The 15,756-nt window shown below is 48.0% G+C and overlaps 1 pseudogene; it reads left to right on the top strand.

The window, feature by feature from the left end:
• Positions 1-6,552: 6,552 nt before the first annotated feature.
• On the top strand, positions 6,553-8,397 carry LOC119258072 (beta-1,4-galactosyltransferase 3-like; annotated as a pseudogene).
• Positions 8,398-15,756: the final 7,359 nt, after the last annotated feature.

Here is a 15,756-nt window from a genome sequence, read left to right as displayed (position 1 = left end):
TGCTCTACATTTCTTTACATTCATTCTCTACATTTTGTTGGTTGCAAAATTTTTTCCCAGTTTGACTTCCCTTTTTACTGTCTTAATGGTATCTTTTGGAAATCAAAATTTTTTCATTTTAATGTACTCCAATTTATCAACCTTTTCCTTTACGGTTAGTGTCATTTTAGTGTGTTGTTTAAGAATTCTTTCCCTACCCTAAGGTCATAGAGATATTTTTCTATATTGTCTTATGCAAGCTTTATTGTTTTGCTTTTCATATTTAGGTCCCTGTTTTATCTAGAATCCCACAGCATTTTGTACTTATTTCTACAGCACTGCTAACTCCATCTGTTTATGTGTCTGTCTCCCAAGCTAAACTCCTTTAGGGAAAAGTACAAATATATATTTTTTAATCTTTGTAGTCAAAGGTCCTAACACAGTGCCTGGCACACAGTAGGCACTCTATAAATGCTCCTAACTGTTTGAATTATAGAATCCAGATATAGCTCCTTCCAAATAAGTAGGGCCTCTCTTCTGAAGGTTTCCACCTTCGCTGACTCCTGCCTTCCCCTGGATAAGTCAAGGTTCATACCACAAACATAAAACAAGTACCTACTGGATAGAGATTCAGGGCACAGATGTAGGGATGCAGAGTTAGAGATGGTGAAATCTCAGCCTTCAAGGGGCTCACTGCTGGGCGCTGGGCTTCCTGACAACTGCTCAGAGACTCCCATGCTGAACTAGGAAGGCCGATGGACCTGGGTTCAAATCCCAGCTCTAACATCTGTGGGACCTTGGGCAAGTCACTTTACTGTACTGGATCGCAGCTCTCTTCTCCCTTAAAAGGAGAATAGATAACTGACTGGGTTGTAAGGACCAAATGGGGGTGTAAACATAAAAACGCTGGGGCACATGTGAAAAAGCAGGTGCTGAACACACAGTGGCCAAAGATTGTTAAATTGCATAAATGAAGGAATGAATGAATAAGTGAAAGCAACTGGGGCTGAGGGTACGGGGAGAGCTGGAATTGGGAGGGGCAGCAGGCAGGAGGCAGGGGCTGCCTGTGGGTCTGTGGCAGGCCCAGGGTTTCCTTGTTGTCACAGTAACTGCTGTCAGCAAATGTCTCCCAGACAGGAATCCCCTTCAGGGCTCCCTTCCCCAACTCACTGCATTTGTTGACTCAAAACCTCTCCACTGCCAATTTAGCCTGCAGTAAGGAAGGGGGTGGGGAGGGGGAGAGAGGTGTAGGAGGGAGTGGAACTGTATAGAAAGGGGTCTTTGTCTGAGCACTTTGTGGCATTTCAGATTTCGGCAGAGGTTTTTTTTTTTGTTGTTGTGTATGTGTGTGTGTGTGTGTGTGTGTGTGTGTTTTAACCTCCTAAAGAGTTGAGTGGGCTGCACTTGCAAGGGAGAAATCTGAATTAGACAGCAGGGAGGACTTCCAGGGGGCTCTCTCGGCTAGGTGCTGGCATAAAGGGTTGTGTTGCCAAGGCTCTGCCTAGGGAGTATTCCTGGAGCTTAGGCATAGACGCAGGGCTCAGTTCCCCCGAGGAGCTCTGAGGGGCACAGCCCTGTGGGCTCCCCGCTTCTCTCCCTGCTGAGGTTCAAAGCTCCAAGTTCAGGAAGCTTCTAGGCTTGACTTGGGCCATCCACTCCTCTCCTGAGGTTGCCATGGCACAGCTCTGGATCCTGAAGGAGGCTAAGTTGGGATCCAGAAGCCCTTCTACCCAGCCCTATTTCCAGCCTGCCCACCACACCTGATGCCCTCGTATATGCGGATGGGGGTTCACTAACTTTCTTTCAGGCTCCCCCCTACCCATATGTCTGTCTGTCTATCTGTGTCTCTCTCTCTCTCCTATCATCTGCCTCACTCCTCTCTCTGCCTCTTCCTGACTTCCCTTGCAGCCGTCCTTTTCTATTTGTCTCTGATCTTCTATTCCTTTCTATCAATAATTATGACTCTAAGTCTCTCTGTGTGTGTTTCTGAATCTGTGGGTCTCTCTTTTGTCTGTGTCTCTATCTCCTGTTTCTCTCTGTCACCATGTCCTGCTCACTGGCCCTACCAGGGCCTCTCAGTCTCTATCTCTGCTTCTCCCACTGTCAATCTCTCTACCTCTCTGTCTCTGCCTCTTCACCTCTGAGCCTCTCTCACTCCCAGACACTCAAGGCCAATGTGACAGCCAGAACCTGCCCAGTGGCCCCACCTCTGGCATCACCTCTGGGGACAGGCTTTGCCAACAGCTGTGAGGCGAGAGCAGGCCTCGTGTCCCCAGTTCTGCTGGATGAGCCATAGTCCCAGGGGCTACAGTCCATCTTCACTCTGCACCTGCTGAGGGGTCCTTTCTCTCCCTCACTCTGCCCCTCCCCCAGACTACACTGAGTGCCCCCATACCCTGAAGCCCCTGAGTCCTGGCTGGAAGCACAGGCCCAGTCAGAGCTCCAGGAATGGGGCACTCTAGCAAGAACTCCACACCCCTCAGGACCTCAAGGGCCTGCATTCCCAAAGCTGGAAACTTCAACATCCCCAACTTCCTCCCTGCCTCCACCTTTCTGGTTGTGGATGTGGGGTGACCACACATCCATATGCAGAAAGGAATTTAGACAATACAGGGCAAAAGGATCCAGAGCCCAATGTGGACCACGGGCTAAAAAACCCCAAAGAAAGGGAGACCTACAGAGTCTACATGACAAACAGGTTAGGCTCAAGCTGAACGAGATGGAATCACAAGGGGAGGGAAGAGAGGGCTTCAAATGACGGTAACTTACCTGGCAAGCATATGGAGGTAAGAAAAATTAAGGACTTTTGTGAGGCAGTGACTTAAGAGTTAGAATTAAGGTTGAAGTACCTGAGAACAGAGAGAAGGTTAAAAACAACCCATTTGCTGATAAGTGGGGGAGGCAGAAGTACTCACAAGGGACGATGACATCTGAGTTGGAATCTGACTTCCCCCAAGGTAAAGAAGAGAGAGAAGACATTGCAAGCTAAGGCCTGGCATGCACCCAGGCAGGAGGCACAGAGCAGCCCGCTGTGTTCAGGAAGGTGCTGGCTCTGGTGGTAAAGAGTGAGAGGGGTAAGGGACAAGAAAAAGAACAAGGATCCCGGGATACCATCTTGGGGGTGTCCACTCTATCTGCCAGGGAAGGATTTTGAGCAGGAGAGTGATATCATTAGGCTTTATTGATTTTTACTTTTTAATAAATCACTAGCAGTTGTGTGGAAGATGGATTGGCAGGAAGGGAGTTCGAGGATGGGAGCCCAGCCAAGAGCTACTGCAACGATCCTAGCAAGAGTTAAAGAGGGGCTAGCCAAGGCTTTGCTCATGAGAGTGGGGACAAGAGGCCACTTGGAGGGTGCCTTCTGAAGTAGAAGATTTGAAACACAACCAGAAAGGTGGAGGAAGGGAGGAAGTTGGGGATGTTGAAGTTTCCAGCTTTGGGAACGCAGGGGAGGAGATGTTTAGAGGAAAAGACCAAGCACTTTGGGTTTGATGGGTCTGTAGGACTTCCTGGGGGTAGAACTCCCTCCCTCCTGGCACCCCTTCAACTCCTGGCAGGTGTGGAGCCTCTGGTAGCACAGGGAGTTCTGGAAGTTGGCAGTCCCTGGGACTGAGCAGAAACTAAGCTTGAATATGATCTATTTATGGCTGGTTTCAACTCCGAAGCGAGAAAGGAGTAAGAAATGGTTCAAGAAAGACACTGCTTGATGCCCTCTTCTGAGTCCTGCTTCCCTCAGTGTCTTCTCACTGACACCCCCACAAGCTCCATACTTCAGAGAGAGAGAGAGAGAGAGAGAGAGAACAGGATCAGCAATGGCACCAAATGTTTCAGGCCAACCAACAACTATTTTCAAATGCAAATTCCCTCCCTTCCACTGGGTCCCCACACAACTGCTCTCTGAGCAGCTGGAGGCAGAGTCGGGTGTTGGGGTGGGGGCAGCAAAAATAAATCCCATTTTCTGCTCCTTTTCAGTGCTGGGCTGCAATCCCCTACTGCCTCCCCTCCCTCTCCACAGATGGGAGATTAGACTGGCCTCAGGTTCGGCTCTGTCTCGTGGGGAGGGTGACCGGCAGGGCAGGGACCGCGCTGGGGAGGGGGTGGAAGTGTTCAGTGACAGGGCTAAGAATAACAGCTTCCATCAGTCCTGACACCCTCTCCCACTTGCTATGGCTCAAGTTGTTCCGTGTTGTGCGTGTCGTGCAGGAGACAGACAGACAGAGTGTCTGCACGGGGCTGTGTGTATTTGTGCACGAGACAAAGACCAAATCTTGGGGTGGGGGGGCAAGCTGACAGGCAAATGGCGTGAATGTGACTGGAAAGGCTAGAAACAGAGCAGCCCTGTGTGACAGTGGAGGGGGGAGGGCGGGAGGGAATGTTCTGTGTACTTGAGTGTGTGTGTGTTTGTGTCTGTCAGAGACTGGGGCAGGGGAGGCATGTTGTAAGGGAGGCTGCTGATGTGTGGGAGAGAAGCCCAGTCAGCCAGGAGAGCCTGTCCCCATCAGGGCCACCATGGGGGGCAGTTGAGTGACCAAGGCAGGGGTGGCAGGAGATGCTCTGGCAGTTGGCCTCACCCAGCCTGGGGCCAGGAGGCCTCTGCACACACAGCCACTCAATGTGGTCTCCTCCAGTCCTGAGTGTCAGGACTGAGGAGGAAATGTCTGCCTGCCTGTGGGTGTGTCTGGGGGCCATGGCATCTGCGTGTTGCACATGAGGCTGCATCTTGGACAAGCGTGTTCATGCCTGTATAGGAATGTGTGTTAGACTGTGTCTACACATGTGTACACATCTAAGTGTGAGTATGAGTCTGTGAATTAGTGTGTGTGTCTGTGTCTATGTGCCTAGATGGGTGATGCGGACCTCAGGCCCTCAGCCCACTCCATGGCCTTGTAGCCACCGGCTCCCAGCAGGTGGTGATGGGATTATTTAATGCCATCTTCAAATCTATCCCTGCATTTCCAGTGCAGTGTGAGCTAAAGATGGGGACAGGCAACAGGAGGCTGCTGCACTTCTTCCTTTCTCAGGACAGAGTAGAAAGAACAAATGCCAGTGATGACTGCAGCCCCCTCCACAGCCATTGCTAACTGGCAGAGCAGCAATGCCTCAGTTTACTGAAAGCACGTGTTGGGGCAGGGTCATACTATTTGAATTTCTGCTTATGAATCACAAATTCCATGGGAGGTCCTCAAAGCAGACTCAGGGTGCATTCTTTGCCGAGGCGGTGCTTCCTACAACATGTGGCGCGGAAGCCTTGTCAAAGCAGCTGTCGGGAAGAGGGCTTCCTCCAGGGACTTGCGCCTCTGGGCCCCAGGCCTTGACTTCAACAGCCAGGAGGGTCCACCTCGCCCAGGTATCTCTCCAGCTATAACATTACCTAGAGGGCTTCTTTTAATTCAGGACTTTATGAAGCCAACTAAATGGTTCATTGAGAATGACTAAACTCAACCTTGGAAAGAAAATCATAAACATTTTACTACCTCGCTAAGCCAAGCATGATTACATATGGAAACTATGGACACTACTCAGTGGGATTTTGATATTAATTTCCAATTTCCTCTTCCCTGAGAAACTGATGAAAACCCAGTTTCTGTGCTATCCAGGCTAGAATCAACATCGTCCTACAGCGCGCATCCAAACTCTGCTGCTTCTCGCCTCCTCCCCCCCACCACCTACATCCCACTCCAGTTCCACACTGGCTGGTCCCCACTTCTGCCTTGACCCTCAAGCTCCAAGGGTGCGCTCACTCAGAGTTTATTTAAGAGCAATCTCTGTGGGTTGTATGAAGGAGAGCTGCCTCAGCCAGCCATTCTCTCTGAAAATGCCAACCTCCTGCTGTCACCAGGGGGTGCCTCCCTCCGTGGGCCCCACGCTGAGTGCCTGCTGTCCTGTGCTGTTCTTGCTGCGATGATTGCCCGTTCTGGCCTGTTCTTCCTGTTCTGTGTGGGGGTGCCACGTTCTGCTCAGGTAGAAGAAAGGAGTTGCATGTTATTCCCTGCTTTAAGCAGGAAACCTAGAATAGCTCCCCCCAAGGCACCGGTGTCACACCCCTTCCTGCCCCTCTGACAGAGGAAGCTGCCACTCCATGTGCAATGTCAGGGAGATGCCCCTACCCTTCCATACTACAAGGAACAAGTACATCACCTGACTCTCGGCCCTGCCACTGCATGACACAACGCAAGTTAGTTATTCTCTCTCTTAAAAGGTTATATTCTTATCATTGTCACATTTCTCCTTGGAGAATGAAATGAAATAATATAGTCAGTCACATATAAAACTCTGTACCAAGCAGGCATTCAGTAAATGATACTTATAACTATTACTATTCTACTGACTGACAGGATCTTGGGGAACAGCCACTGTTTACCACACTTTGGCTGAGCATCAGAATCACCTGGGAAGTCCCATGGCACTCCTTCCAAGATGGAGGCAGTGACCCCTGCGTGGGTGTCAGGGTAGCAGTGACGACGGGAAACAAAAGCCTAGATAATATAATGCCTTACATCTCTGTCCTGCCAGCACCTCCTGCAGTCCCTATGATCTGGAAGAAAACAGCTCTAACCTAGACTTTACCCCAGAATGTTGCAGAGGCCACTGGAGCAACCCTGCACACTGGCCGTGCTGGCAGGGTCCCAGCTGGCCATCGTAATGAACCTGTCACTGGGGGACTTCCAAAGCCATGGTGCCCTATCTGGCTGAGAGCAGGAACCAACATTTGACTACTCTCACCCCATGATGTCTACAGTAACCTCAGTCACCTCCTCGCCCACCCCTCGCCCCCCAGCTCTTCAAGGGCCATCCTGCTATACAGAATGTTCTCATCTCTTAATGGGCCCCGTGTTTATGTCCTTCAGCCCAGTGCCATCCCTGGTGGAGATCATGGAGAGGAACCCCCAGGTAGAAACTGGGTTGGTGTTGCCCTGCAGGCTGTGAGCCCCACTCCCATACAGCCATCATTGTGCCTCACTATGACAGGAGCACCACTTACACCTGCTACTCTACCACCCGCACTCCTGCCTGTAGCACCGGCAGCTGGTTTATGGCATCTGTGTCATCCACCAGGATAGAAATGGAAACTCTAACAGGGCTACTGAATATGGGGGTGCTGGAGGCTTGCCTACTCTTGCACAGTGTGGACCTTCTGCCAGAGAATGACCACAATCTCTGTGTTTGACCCCCATGGGCTCCAGTATGTTGCTGTCACCAGCAACAAGTTTGTTACAGCTTCCTGTACCTCCAAGACTTTGGAGGGGTCTGGGCCCTCACTCCTGAAGACTACCTGAAGATGAACAGCTTCACCAATAAATACTGGGGCTGGGGTGGTGAGAATAACAACATTGCTATCAGGGTATGCCTGATAGCATACACCCCCACATCTGTGGGGCATTACAAATGGTGAAGCACCTAGGAGATAAGGGCAGTCAGGAAAACCCCCACAGACTTGACCTTCTGGTCCATACCCAGAATTCCTAGACTCAAGATGGGATGAACTCACTGACATACTGCCTGCTGGCCCAAGAATCGGCCCACTCTATACCAACGTTACATCTGACTCCTGATCTCTATTACCCACCTGGTTCCTCCTAGGCCTTCCATCAAGAGATGATGCAGCACCAGCGCCCTGCCAGGCTTGGCCTTCCACCTATTGCCAACCGCCCCCCCATGCCCTCCACCCCTGTGGCTCACACTGACTCCTTCCTGCCCACTTTAATCAAGAAATTGAATCAGAGTTGCTCTCCCTACCCTCAGCTCCTCACTACTGTACCAGAGCTGGGTTCCTCTAGACCCAGGCCCTCTTTCTAGTGTCACCCCAGGATTATGACCATGAATCCTTAATGTCATGATTTTATGTGACAACTCCTCAGAGTCCCCTGCCCCTGGGGGAGGAGCAGGGCTGGATCCCAAGCCCCTTCCTCTTCCGTGGAGAAAAGAGAAATCTGACTTTTCCTGGGACCTCTGTGAATGTTCTATTTATGGTTCCTAGGAAGTGTGTTTGGTGAAGGAAGCACCTGCCTCTGTCCTCTGCCAGTGCTGGAGTAGTTCCCTCTTCTGGACCTGGCTTAGGGGGCTGTGATTTTTATGTATTTTTTAATAAAGGACTGTGTCTCACCAAGAAAAAAAAAATCAGCTGGAAAGCCACTTAAAATGCAGGTCCCTGAACCCAGAACCTTTGCCTCAGTTGAGTCAAGCCTCAGGCACTCCATCTGCCCTGGCTTCAGAGTGCTAGGGTGGGTTTGAGGGACAGGCTGGATGATGGTGGCCTCCCAACCCTTTCTTGCATTTCAGAGCTACAGAGGCCCCAACATCTCTGGCTCCTGGGATGCTGTCCCAACCGAGGGCCCAATTGAATTTGACATCATCTTCACCCACCATCACCCAGGCAGCCGCTTTGGTTTTGATTATAGGCCACCTGGCACCGGGTAGCCGCGGCCTGTTCACCTGAACTGCAGGCACGAGGCACAGATGCTAATTACACGGGTAAGTACTTGCAGATTTCCCAGGAACAACAAAGATAATTTGTTTGCTCCATGGCTTGTTAGAGGGAAGCTGCGCTCTGGTGACTGGGTGGCTGGTAGATTAGGCCTGTGGCCTTTCACCTCCTCCTGCCCTTGCCTGCTGGTTCTCCCAGCTATGCTGATTAGAAACAGGAGAAATCAAGGTCTCCCTCTCACCTCCCACCCCTACAGGCTGAGGGAGGTGGGAGAGGAAAGGGAAATCTGACTGCCAGGCTAGGCCAGGCCAAGGACATCCCCAGGATTCCAACCTGCCCAGCCTGGGGCATGTGGAAACAGGGCAGATGGTGAGCAGGAAGCAGGACTTTTCTCGGTGTCTCTCCTTTGGACACACATAGTGTTGCTGTCGTGGCTGACATGCAGAGCCAGCAGGAAGGTTGAGCGGGGAAGCCAAGGAGGAATGAGAGGGGGTCATGCATAAGAGCAGTGGGAGCTAGGAGGAACATGCAGGGGGCGGGGGGGGGGCTGAAAAACTTGGGGGGAGCTTCCTGGGACTCCCACAAAGAGTGGCAAGAGGATGGCTGCCACAGGGAGGGACACTCTTGGGCTTGGCCTTGATTGTTATGCAATGGGTGGGAGCAGCACACTCCACAGCTGAGAACAGGGTCTGGCCAAGCCCCTGGGTCTGAGTGGCACTGTGTAAGAGGAATGTCATCAAGAAAATTAGGCAGAGCCTACCTGTCTAAGAGCAAAGCGAGTCACCCCATGGGAAGTCAGGCATCAGGGCTAGAAGGGCTGTAATAGTCCTCTCTCCTCGCTTCCCTCTACCTGGGGGGACAAGAAGAAAGGGGATAATTACTATAATTATTATTAATGTTGGTAATCCTTGTACTTTTATGTGTCAATGGCTTTTATACACTAATAGTCACTATTTATCAATGGCCTACTATGTGCCAGACAATGAAATAGTTGCCTATATGATCAGACCTATAAGGCAAAGGTCATAATTAAGTGCCTTCACTAAGGTCACACTGTAACATAAGAGCAACCTGGATCCCATGTCTTCCCCTGGTGTCAGGTAACAAGCTGCCCCCCATGGGCCCCTCCCCATGGGACACTGGGGCCTAGTCAGAACCAGAATGCAGGGCTCCTGTCTAAGCACATGGCTTTCTCAGATTGCTGGTGAATGAGGAGACTTGGGGGGAGAGGGGGGTAATGAGCCGGGTGTCCCCTAAGGCAGGTATGATGATGAGCAGATTTATAGGCGATTCCAGCTTTATTCTGGGATGGTGGAAACTCCATCAGAATGAACTTCAGTGAGAACAGCCCTCAGCCTGGGCCTCACACCCCTCCCTCCCTTCCCTCATTTTCTCTCCCTCCCTTAGGCTATAGCTGACTTTGAAAGTATATGGAAATTGTGTCTAGGGTGGGAACCCAGTCTCCCCCTAGTGCTGAGGCCAGCCTGGGGTGTGTTATTTCACAAGAAAGTCTGGGGTGGGATTAGGTACAGAACCTATACTGCTGGCAAATTGCAGGGGGGTGGGGGATGCTGGGGGGAGAGTTAGTGAATAAAATGACAGCGCCAACCCTTTGATCAGGGCCTCTCTATAGCCCTGGATTTGCTTTCACGCTGCATCACTTACATTTTTTCATTCTGGTCTCATAGTCATCCTGCCTCCATAGTGCTTTAAAAATTGTATAAAAGTTGCTACTTTGGGAAAATGAGTTCAAGGAAGTAGTTTCTGCCCATGGCCCTTCCACCTTCCACTTCTGCTCTTGGGCCTAAGGTTTCAAACCCCTCAGCTTTGAGAAGCAAACCTCTCCTGACATTAGTCTGTCCAAGACAGCCCTATTTGCACATACTTGTGGTCCTTCCAATTAAGGTGATTCATTAAACCTCTGATGGAGTTCATTTTTATTCCTCGATAAGAACTTTCAAATAAATACACTCGGCCATGGAAAGAATCCTGTGACAGAGCACGTGTCCTAATTTTGGCTTGGGGAATGCACTTCTCAAGTTGTCAGTTGGGAATGTGCTGGAGAGACCTGGGGCTGCTTTTGCACTTTGTGTGAGGGGAGTAGGCTGGCCTGACTCTTGTAGCTTGCCTGGGGAGTGCTGGCTCCACCCTGGGGGCCAGGGACAACTTGTCAGCTCCACAATCTCTGTCTTGATCTCCGGGTCTCAGCAGGCCTTGTGGCAACATGGTCAAAAGCAGAGGCTCCTTCTTTCCTTCTGGGGATCTGCTGCGGAATGTAGTCAACAGCAGCCCCAGTGCTGCAGCACCCTGTTGCTGCCTGCAGACAACCCTGGCTGAGGTTCACATTCTGAGTGACTGGGGAAGAGCCTGCATCACTCTCAGCCCCAGGTCTCCACAGAGGAGGCCACGTGACTCCTGGAATGCACCTTGATGGAGACTAGGCACTCCAAGTCTATTCTTGGTTGGGCTCCGTGCTACACTCTGAGCCCCTGTTGCCTTCAAGAGGGAGACGTGTCTTGGACACCTACCATGTCACTAGATTTGCAGTTCTAAATCTTACCAGCCACCCCAATCATCTCTATTTTATATATGAGGAAATTTTTACCCAGAAAGATTAAATAACTTAACCAAGGCCATACAACAGATAAAGGGAAGTTTTGGAAATGAATCCAGGATTCTTAATTCAGGATTCTCTTGAGACCTCAAAGAGAGCCAGGGATCAGTGTGTCCTGAACATTAGGTTCTGGCCTGGCAGCTGCTCCTGACAGAACAAACAGGGCTGAGGAGCAGCCGCAGGCTTTGAGGCCTGCTGAGAGCATCCAGAGCTAGGAAGGGGCTATCACCAAGGATGGGGTAGCAGTAAACGTTCTGGGCCACAAAGATCCATGTTACCAATTCCAAGAGACAGGATGAAACTGTAGCATAACAAGGCTAAAATCTGAATCTCAAGAGCTGTCTGAGGAAGACAGGGCCTAGCGATGGAGTCTTGTATCTTAGGAAGCATTTGACTACAAGTAATAGAAAATATGACCAACAATGGCCTAATCACTAAGAGTTTGTTTCTCCCACAAAATAAAAATTTAGAGGCAGTAGTGGTTGGTAGTAGTGAATCAGCCACTCAAATGGTGCCATCAAGGACCCAGTTACTTTCTGTCTTGCCTTTCTGCCACCCTCACCGTGTTGGCTATTTGTCCTCCTGTGCGTCCAACCTTATTTTCTTCATGTGGCTACTATAGCTCCAGGCATTACATAAGGCAGGAAGAAGGGAAGAGAGATGGTACCAGTGACAATTTCCCCATTATTAAGGAAACCAAAAATCTTCAACTTTCCAGCTGAAAGGTTTAATGAATAGGTTGAAAATATGGAAGGGAGAGGAAGAAGGGGGTGGGGTTTAAGGGAGGGAAGAAAGGAAAAAATAATTCTTCTCAGAGCCCTCCCTTACATTTTTTTTGGACAGGATGGCATCATGTGGTCACTTTTACCTGCAAAAGTTCTGGGAAGCAGATTATCAGGCTTTTACCTTCTATGGTGAGAGAATAATAAAAGAGAAGATGATTGAAAATGGCTACTGAGTATGCCAACCAACAGAATCTACCATAGAATTCTACAGTTGGCCATATCGTGGCATTCAGAGGATAAATCAGAGAAGTCTGTCCTGGTCAAGTCCCCCTTAGAGGGCTGTTTCCTGGAATGGGGACCCCCATCCCATTCCTATACCTCTTATATTTGCCTAACAATGGCTTCAGTGTATTCTGGAACTGCACTTTTAGAAGCAATTTGGCAACATGTTTCAAGAGCCATAAAAGTGTTCATAAATTTTGACCCAGTATTTCTACTTCTGAGAATTTAGTTGTTCCAAGGAAATAACCCAAAAGAAAAAAAAACTCTACATGTTCAAGGATGTTCATTGCAGCTTTAGAAAGAAGAAACAACCTAGAGCTCCAACAATAGAGGAATGGGTAATTTAGTCCACTCACTGGATGGCATATTGCACAGCCATTAAAAGTAATCATTATACATTTTGCTTAGTAATGTAAAGAAAGGCTATGATACAATGCTATATTTAAAAACAAAACATATAATCAAACTTGGGGCCGCCCCGGTGGTGCAGCAGTTGAGCGCTGGGTTGCGAAGCTGCCAGCAGCCTCTGCAGCGCCGGTTCAATCCCCAGCTACTCCCTGGCCACCAGAGGAGGGTCCCACATGGCGCGCAGACCTCTCCTGCCGCCCACTGCTCCCCTCAGCAGTGTACTTCGGTCCTTCTGCCTGCTCTGCTCCCCGCTCTGGCTCTGGTGAATTCTCTCACCCTCCCGCGCTTCTGACTGTACCCAATGCTTGTATAAATAAATAAATAAATAAATCTTTAAAAAAAAAACAAACATATAATCAAACTTGCATACTTGTCTTAGTCTGCTCGGACTGCCACAATGAAATACTACAGACTTAACTGAATTTCTTCTCTCAGTTCTAGAGACTAGAAGGCCAAGATCAAGGCGCTAGCAGCATCTAGTGAGAGCTCTCGTTTGCTCTCTCTCTCTCTCTCTCTCTGGATTGGCCAGCTCCTCACCATGTTCTCAGGTGGCATTTCATCAGTGTGCATGACAGAGAGAAAGATCTGATGTCTCTTCCTCTTATAAAGGCCCTAATGCCACCATAAGGGCCCACCCTCATGACATCATCTAAACATAATTATCTTTCTTTTTTTTTTTTTTATAAATTTAGGGGAGGGGTGGGGAAGAGGGTAATAGTTTTTGTTGTTGTTTTTTGTTTTTTTGTTTTTTTTTTTTTTGGTGGGACCCTCACCGTTGGCTGGAGATCGAACCGGCGCCTCAGAGGCTGCGGGCAGCCTCGCAATCCAGCGCTCCACCACTGCGCCACCAGGGGAGGCCCTAAATATAATTATCTTTCAAAGCCCATCTCCAAACATGACCACATTGGGAGTTAGGGCGTCAACATTTTAATTTTGGTTGGACACAATTCAATTCATAACTTAAATGTGTGTGTACCTTCTGGGCAAAGTCTTGAAGGGAATTCACAAAAGTTGTGGCCTTAGGGTGATGGGATTATGGGTTATGTTATTCAAAATTTCTGTAATGATGTTATGCAGTTTTTAACATAATTTGGGAGGAAGCAAGTTAGAATAAAAATAACCCAGCTATCAAATCTCAACTCAAATGCCACCTCCTCTAGGAAGCCTTCCATGGTTTTCCCAAGCACATCTCTTATGAAGTTCTTATTTTACTGGATCATGTGCTCTTCTGGGACTAGGGTCATGATGAAGTCCCTTTTGTTCTTGACCCATGATAGGCCAAATGGCACAGGTCAAGAATCCAGACTGAGCGCAGTGCAGGGATTGATTCAGTCAGAAACCAGGCATGGAATCTAAATGACAGAGCTATTGCATTCAGCTAGTGTGGAGCTTAAAACTAGGGGCAAAAACCTCTGGGTACTGAGCTTGTCTTTCTAGTTATTTTAAATGTATTGTTAGTATTATTATTATTCAAGTACACATCCTCACTGTAAAATAATTTACATAGTTCAAATGAAGTCTACCTCACCTCCTACACAATCCCACTCTCCTCCCCATGAAGTGTTATTTTGGTATATTCTAGTATATTTGGTATATTCCAGAATATTCGTTCTTATGCACATAGTTTCAAAGCACACATCTGTGTTTACATAAACAGAGCCATATTGTTCTGTGACTTCTCTCTCTTAACAAGACCTTTTCACTTCAGGAAGCAGAAGTCTACCTCATTTGTTTGAGCCTCAGAAAACCATCGCTAATGTGGATATTCAGAAATGTATTTAGCTTGTTCTCTACTAATGAGCGTTCAGGTTGTTCCTGATTGTTCCCATTTCCACCGCCACTACCCTGGCCTCCTGTAACCACGCCTATCTGTACACTTGTGGCATTTTTCCAGGCAGAGATGTGGAATTGCTCTGGTGGGGAGCGTGGGCATTTTACATTTTCATGGGCACTGCCAAATCTCCTCCAAACACCATGACAAATTTCATTCTTACCAACAGTGAAAAAAAGGTTCATTGCCCTTCAGTTCTTGCCAACGATAGCTATTATGGATCTTTTTCAAATTTTGCAAATCTAATGGGTTAAAAAAATGTTAACTCAGTGTTGTTCTACTTGCATTTCCTTGATGACTAGTGAGGCTGCGCCTGTTGTCATACATTCATTGCCATCTGCAGTGCCTCTGAGGTGAACCATTTGTTACTAGCTATCACTCATTTTTCTTTTGGGGTGGTTTATCTTCTACTTATTATTTGTAGGAATTCATTATCCATCCTAAATAGTTATCCTTTTTAGTCACATATGTTGCAGATACCTTTTCCAGCCTGTCACTTGTCTTTTGACAGTATTTATGGTGTCTTTTGTCATACAGCAGTTTTAGATTTGGACATAATCAAATTTAGCAATCTTTTCCTTTATGGTTTCAGTGTTTTATGTCTTGCTAAAGAAAGCTTTTCCTACCCCAAGGTTATAAACAAATTCTCCTATATTTTCTTTTAATAGTTTTATAGCTTTGTGTTTTTACATTTAGCTCTCTAATCCATCTGGAATTTATTTAGTGAATGGTGTGAAGGAGGAATCTAACTTTATGCTTTTTCACAAGGGTAGCCAATTGTCTCTACAACATGTATGGAAGAGTTCATTCTTTGCCTGCTGCTTTTAAATGCTATTTCATCATATACTGAATTCCTCTTTACACAAGGACCATTTTTGAACTCTCTGTTCTGTGACATTGATTATTTGTTCTGTCCCATGCCAGCACAGCACCATCTTAATTAGTACAGCTTGGTGTGTTTTGTTATGTGATCGGGCAAGTCCCCCCTCATTGTACTTCTTTTTCAAATATTTCTTGGCTATTCTGACACAGTTGTTCTTCTATATTAATTTAGAATTGGCTTCTTAAATTGCAACACACGAACAAATTCTGTTGTGATTTTGATTGGCATTATGTTGAATTTATAGACTTCTTTGGGCAGAACTGACATCTTCATAGTGTCGTGTTCTCACCCAAAAACTCTGTCTGTTTACTCAGGGCTTTTCTTTTGTCTCAGGCCTGATTCTGAGTCCAACTCCCCTTGCTTACTAGCTCTGTATCTGTGGTGGGACTCAGTCACTCTAAGTCCTGAGTCCATCATCTTTGATGTAGGGACACCATTTCCTATCCCAGAGCTGATAAATTTGAGCACTAGAGAGTTAGCTCCCAGAAGGCAGGCCTCTACCTTATTTAACTCCACCATCCTGGACATAGTGAGTTCTTTGAATAGGCCTGAGGGAAAGAGGAGAATGCAATGTTTTTATTTAGGTAGATTCAAGGGTTTCAGGGGAAG

The sequence above is a fragment of the Talpa occidentalis genome, unplaced genomic scaffold (genome assembly GCF_014898055.3).
Source record: "Talpa occidentalis isolate TD23 unplaced genomic scaffold, MPIMG_talOcc4v2.1 talOcc4.4, whole genome shotgun sequence".
Taxonomy (NCBI): Eukaryota; Metazoa; Chordata; class Mammalia; order Eulipotyphla; family Talpidae; genus Talpa; species Talpa occidentalis.
Note: the sequence above shows the minus strand (reverse complement) of the source record. Positions and strands in the feature narration are given on the sequence as shown.